Raw genomic sequence first — 6,972 nt, forward strand, 5'->3', positions numbered from 1 at the left:
ATATATATATATATATATATATATATATATATATATATATATATATACATATATATAGGTTTTAGTTGAATAAGGTACTTAACTTGGTGCACCTAGTTAAGCCAGAATAATATACACACACAACAATAATGAAGTACAGGTGTCAGTTCATTATGGCCATTTCTAATGACTCCTTTAATTGATTAATGAGTACATTATATCAATTCCAAAGAAACCGTCTTCTTCAGATGGATACTTTACAATGACGTACATTCCAAATAATTTAACATAGTTTACAAATTTTTTTAAATCCCAGATCCAACATTTCCAACATTCTGCTGCTATTTCAGTTGACAGAATGAATTTACTAAAAGGAATTTTTTTGATATTAGTAGTGTATTTTTACAAGGAGAAGGAACAAGTGACCTCCAGTGACCCATGCCGGTGGCATGTAAAAGACACTCACTACACTCTCAGAGTGGTTGGTATTAGGAAGGGTATCCAGCTGTAGAAACATTGCCAGATCAGATTGGAGCTTGGTGCAGCCTCCTGGCACTTGATCAAAAGCACACCAGGTTGATCACATCACAGGAAAATAACGTTGTTTGAGGTGGATCCAGCTGGTTTCCACCACTTGGAAGGAAACCAGCTTGAATGTCTCCTAAGCCAAGAAGAATGTTGGGTTCATCACTTTGAGCCAAAGACAAAGAGACAATCCAAGAAGTGGAAACAGCCCTCCTCACCTTCTGAGAAGGAGGCCAAGATTATTTCACCTGCAAAGAAGGTGATGACATTGTGTTTATTGACTATCTTCGAAGGTTCCACACCATTAATAGAGAGTACTATGCCAACTTGCTGAGGCAGTTATAAAAGGCTCTCAAGACCAAATGCCCAAGAAAACTAATGGAAGAGGTCTTGTTTCATTAGGACAATGCTCCAGCACACAAATCCTTGGTTTCAATCTCTTCTATGCATGACTGTAGCTTTTGAATTGGGTGATCAGCCTCCCTATTCTTCTGATTTGGCCCCCATCTAACTATCATCAGTCCCCTAACAGGAAAAAACATTTGGCTGAGAACCAGTATCACAGTGATTATAGCATCTATTGTTGATGACTTTTTTGGCCAAGAGGATAAAAGTTTCTTCACCAATGGGATCCAAGCACAGCAACATCAATGGAAGAGGAGTGTGGACCACAGAGCAGGACTATGTTGAAAAGTAAACCTCATTTGGTCACATTACATGAGAGTATCTTAATCAGCCTATGAACTTTTCCGTCAACCCTTGTATAATTATGTTATAATTCTTGTTATCATCATGTCCTATTTTTCCTATGATATAATAAATATTTGTTTTCATATTTATTTTTTTCAGTTACATATGGAAATAAATGGAATATCCCTTTCGACAACAAAAGCGGCATAATTCGTATCAATATTACATGCAAAGATAATACTGTTTTAGCTGTGAAAAATTTAAAATGGTGCAGAGCATACACTGAAAATCCCACCACGATTTCCCCAAATACTTCAGTAGTTGCTAACATCAGTAGTAATGACAACGTTACCAATGCCACAAACTTCTATATAACACAGACTACGCCTGTCACTTTTCTGAACTCCACTTCAAATAATATTTCCTCAACAAACATATCAAGCAGTCATCAACCAACATACAGTGTCAACACGACAGTTACCTCTTACACAACATCTCCTTTGAGTCAAAATACTACACAAGAATCTTTAACGAGTCTTCTACCAACTAATCCACCAGATGTATGTACGTATGGATGTACAGATGGATATACAGATGTATGTACAATACAGGAATCTATAGTAGTGAACTGTTCTGATACAAGTTATTGTAATTTTACCACATATTTAAACACTTCAAACAGTCTTTACTCGAACATCACTAACTTGGAGCTTTATGGGCAATGCATCTATGGTAAGAAATTTCTCCATATCCATTCTTCATTATCATTGTCATTTAATACAATCACCAAAAAACATCAATGAAGACCGTGTAGAAATGTTTTTACTAAAGTTTCTCTCTCATTACTAACATTTTTCCAAAATCTATTTCTACAAAAGCCAACTATTACTCTATGTCTTCTTTGAAAAGTGGTCAACAAATGAGAAAATGGTCTGTCAGAAGACTCCTTCACTAATTTTAGTTGTCAGAATACATCATCCATCAAAAATTCCATGTTTCCTGAAATTCACCAACACTAAACCTGATGTACATACACACCTTTTCCTCTTCATGGATTTTTTACTGTTCTCTATTCTGTCTTATGTGTACAGCAGTTAACAGCCCTACTAGCTCTTCATCATTTCTAGCAAACAGCTTCAGATTGTCCATATAAAACAAATGGTTTATTATAATATTATACACTTTGAACCCATACCTGGTGTTACTCAATTCGTTTGAGAGTGGGATCAGTACCATGCAAAAGAGTAATGGGGAGAGGGAGTCACCTTGAAAGATGCCTCGTTTGATGTTGATGTTGTTAGATTGGCTCAGCCCATTACTATGGTGTTGGAAAAGACATGTATTCCACTTGGCCATGTTACCTTATAAGAATTTGGAGATGACAGGAGAGATTTTATATATGTCAAGGGTCTTGAGTAGACCATTATGTGGGACACTTTCCTGTAGTCTATCCATGACATACTCAGGTTTTTCTTTTTGCTTTGGCAATTCTCTATAATCATTTTATTATTATTATTATATGAAACCTCACAGCTTATTTTGCTGGGTATGATGGAAAGTGTCAGTTGTCCACAACCAGCAGACTAAGGTAACACTTGTTTATTGGTCATGCTTCAAGAACCCTGCAAAGAATTCATGCAGTTCCAAACAATGCTGAATTTTGTAGGTGTTCTACCTTCACTTTTGCACCGATCTTTTTGAGCAACGTTGGTTGTTGAGTGCTGATACTTCCAAGTGCACCAATTACTATTGGTACCACATCTACTCTCCTCATTGACCACAACCTTTGTATTTCCCACTTTAAATCATCATAGTTGTTTATTTTTTCTTCTTCTATCACATTCTATAATTCTGAATTGACTCGAATAGAAAAATGTGTTGCTCAAGGATTTCAGTTTGAACAATTTTCATAATGTTTCATACTTAGATGCTTTTATTAAATTCATTCAATCTTCGAATTAAATGGTTAGATTTACTGTCAGGTGACTTTTGGCTAACCCTGTATGTGTATATCATCATCATGGCCGCAGCTCTAAGCTGAAACTATAAATAAATAAATAAATAAAAATCATCGTTTAACGTCCACTTTCCATGCTAGCATGGGTTGGACGATTTGACTGAGGACTGGCGAACCAGATGGCTGCACCACGCTCCAGTCTGATCTGGCAGAGTTTCTACAGTTGGATGCCCTTCCTAACACCAACCATTTGTTTCAGTCTGCAAATATGTTCTCAGCCATGCAAAGTTTGGCTCTGAAACAGAATGACAGACAGAATGCATTATGTCTATATTTTAAAAGAAAACAATTTTGATTTATTTGCTACTTGTTTAAGTCATTGAATAGAAACCATACTGGGGCATAACTTCATGGTTTTAGTCAAATAAATCAATCCTAGTATTCATTTTGTTCTATCAATTTCTTTTGCCAAACCACTAAGTTACAGGGGAACAGACACAAAGACACACCCACAAACACAGGCACAGATACACATCCACAAACACACATACTCACAGTTTCCATGTACCAAATCCACTCACATGACTTTGATCATCTTTGGGCTATAGTAGAAGACACTTGCCCAAGGAGCCATGTGGTGGGACTGAGCCCTAAGTCACATGGTTGGCAAGAGAACTTCTTAATCATACAGCCATTACTACACCTAAAAATTATAAAATAAATGTAAATGAATGTATTTATTTTTGTATTTTGCAGAAGAACACAGACTAGAATTTTGTGAGGAAAACAAATTAGAAGGAACCATTATTTTCCTTCATGAACCTCTGAAGAGTTTGAATAATTTCACATGCTCTTGTACAGCAACAAGTAATGACACACTTCAGATAAAGGTAATAAATGTTGTGACAAACAAAACAGTTAATGCTTCAAAGGAAGAGATTACCAATTTTTTAAAGCTGAATGACATAATTGTAACCAACACAGGATTATTCAACTTCACAAGTAATAATATGGTTAACATGACTTTCCATAAAGAAATGAATGAAACTTATCAAATGTGGCTGAAAATATCCTGTAAGGCTTTTTATTTACCTTTTGTTTCTGTTCTAAATTTGAAACTAAACATAAAACTAAAGATAGATTTATAGTAAGCTGTGGTTTAGCCATGGCTATCAGTGAAGGCATAACAGTATGGTTAAGAAGCTTGCTATCCAACCACATAGTTTCTAGTTATAGTCTCATTGCATGACACCTTGGGCAAGTGTCATCTACTTTAGACCTGAGTTGACCAAAGACTTGTAAGTGGATTTGGAAGACAGAAACTGAAAGAACCCTGTCTATATATGTTTGTGTGCATGTGTGTGTGTGTACATGCGTGTGTGTGTGTGTGTGTGTGTGTGTGTGTGTGTGTGTGTGTGTGTGTGTGTGCATTCTTGTTCTGACATCATGTGATAGTAGTAAATAAGAATCGTCATCATACAAGCAAGGTTGTTGTTGACTTTCCTAACAATAAGAAAATATCACCTTGCTTCAGAAACAGGAAAAGTTTGGTGACAAGAAAGGCATCTTGCCATAGAAACTTTGCCTCAACAATAGTAATGATGATGATGATGATGTAATGGCAAATTTCATGACCCGCTCACACACTTCTTTTAATCAGGAGAAAAGGTGGTGTCCATGATCCTTTCAGGACTTTTAAAATTTGTCAGAGATAAGGAAGAAACCTGAATACGTGAAACAGAGAGGATTCTGCAAAAGGCACTTGGGTGCCAGGAGTGATAGTGTAAAAATCAGATGGCAGATACAGACTATCAGACAAATAGGCCATGAAAGAATTTGACCTCAGAATGCAAAGAGCTAGAACAAACACTACAAGGTGTATGGTCTGACATTCTTACAGTTCTTTTAATTCACTACCCTGGATTGGTATCTTTTTTATCAACCCTGAAAGGGTGAAAAGGAAAGTTACCCTTCGTTAGATTTGAACTTGGAGTGTTGAAGGTAAGACCAAATACCATTAAGCATTCAAACCAATTCTCTAACGATTCAGTCAATTACTCACTTTATGGTGCTGAGTTATAAGTGAGCTATCAGCACTCTCTGCCATAACCTCAAAAGAACATCCAAAATCTGACAGCTGAAGGGAAAGTTGGCATTCACTTTAACTGCATAAACATGAAATGAAGTATTTTTCACAAGGACACATGCACCATCTAGTTCAAGAATCAAATCCATGATCTCATTATCATAAGCTTAAGACCCTGCTGCTAATATTCTGTGTGGCTTTCTACAGTATAATTTGCCCTCCATTGGTGACAGCGATGAGGTTTCCAGTTGATCTCATCAACAGAACAGCCTGCTCATGAAATCAATATGCAAGGCTAAGCATTCCACAGACATGCATACCCTTAACATAGTTTTTAGGGAGATTCAGCATGACACAGAATGGGACAAGGCTGGATCTTTGAAATACGGGTACTACTCATTTTTGTTGACTGAGTGGACTAGAGCAATATGAGATAAAGCATCATGCTCAAAGACACAACATGCTGCCAGGAATCAAACTTACAACCTTACAATCATGAGTGAAATACCCTAATCACTAATCTACTTTGTATAGTACATCCATGCTAAGTATATACAGGATGTTATTTTGTCATAATGATGCTTCTGTTGGTAGTAACATCAAAATATAGTTATCATCACATCATGAATAATGTATTTTAAGACCATAAATATTTTCTTTTTTCTCTTTTTAAAATCCAAATATATATACATATATATATATATATATGCAGCGGAAGAACAGCACAAAGTCAGTGTTGAATGTAAAGAAATTCCCAAAGGTAAATATTCTGCTTCATTCTCATAACTAGTAGAAATAAATGTTAAATTATATTTAGAAAAATAAAATAGATGAGGTACAAGTAGTAAAAGCTGTGAAGTCTCACCTCACATTCTTGGTAGCATTTTATATCTACTTTGTGTAAATACATATAATCACTCTTAATATGCTTTTCTTTCTCTCTGTACACACACACACACACATATATATATACAGGGTGCATAAGATATTTGAAGACAGATTTATGTTTATTAAAAAAAAAAACAGATATATAATAACAGGTAATAACTTTATTTATCAAAAAATGCTATGAGGATAAAAATAAACCTACTTTTCTGTAATGTTTTTCAATAAAGCTACCTTCAGCTTCAACAACTGCTTCTATATGAGATCTAAATCATCTACATGCTCGAATCAAGTGGTCCTGGTTCATTTTGGACATTACTCTAACTATGATAGCTTTCAAAGAATCTTCGGTGTTATGGGCATGTTCATTGACTTCTTTCTCAACAACACTCCACATGTAATAGTCCAATGGATTGGGATATGAGGAATGAGGAGGCCAAATATTAGGGGTTATGTTATCATGAAAATTTCCAGCCATCCATTCTTGTGTTACTAGAGCCATGTGTGATAGTGCAGAGTTTTACTGAAATGCATATGGCCTTCCATTGCATACACTGTCTATCCAAGGCTTAACAATTATTTCCAGGACAACTATTTCCATCCTAGCTCTCTGGTTTATATTTACAGAAAAAAAAAGTAGGGAAACACTAAGTGTAAAGGGACCAGTTTAAGCAAAGTATTTTTTCTGTCAGATAGATAAATATTTTAGAACTTAAAGTTGCTCAAGACTGGAGATCTACGTCTATGTGCATCTTTTTATTTATTAGTGTATTTATGTCATTATGTAGAAAAAAAAAAAGAAACAACAAAATAACAGTAAAAAAATCCCAGCAAACATTTTCAAAATGAT

At 35.4% G+C, this 6,972-nt stretch overlaps 1 protein-coding gene across 1 annotated transcript in view; it reads left to right on the plus strand.

Moving 5' to 3' along the window:
* LOC106880126 (uncharacterized) overlaps window positions 1-1,495 on the plus strand; it is a 21,924-nt gene extending 20,429 nt beyond the window's left edge. The window contains exon 5 of the mRNA XM_014929946.2: window positions 1,354-1,495. The gene's annotated coding sequence lies outside the window, so the exon portion shown is untranslated. The remainder of the gene's footprint in view (window positions 1-1,353) is intronic.
* Window positions 1,496-6,972: the final 5,477 nt, after the last annotated feature.

Source organism: Octopus bimaculoides, chromosome 2 (assembly GCF_001194135.2).
Source record: "Octopus bimaculoides isolate UCB-OBI-ISO-001 chromosome 2, ASM119413v2, whole genome shotgun sequence".
Lineage (NCBI taxonomy): Eukaryota > Metazoa > Mollusca > Cephalopoda > Octopoda > Octopodidae > Octopus > Octopus bimaculoides.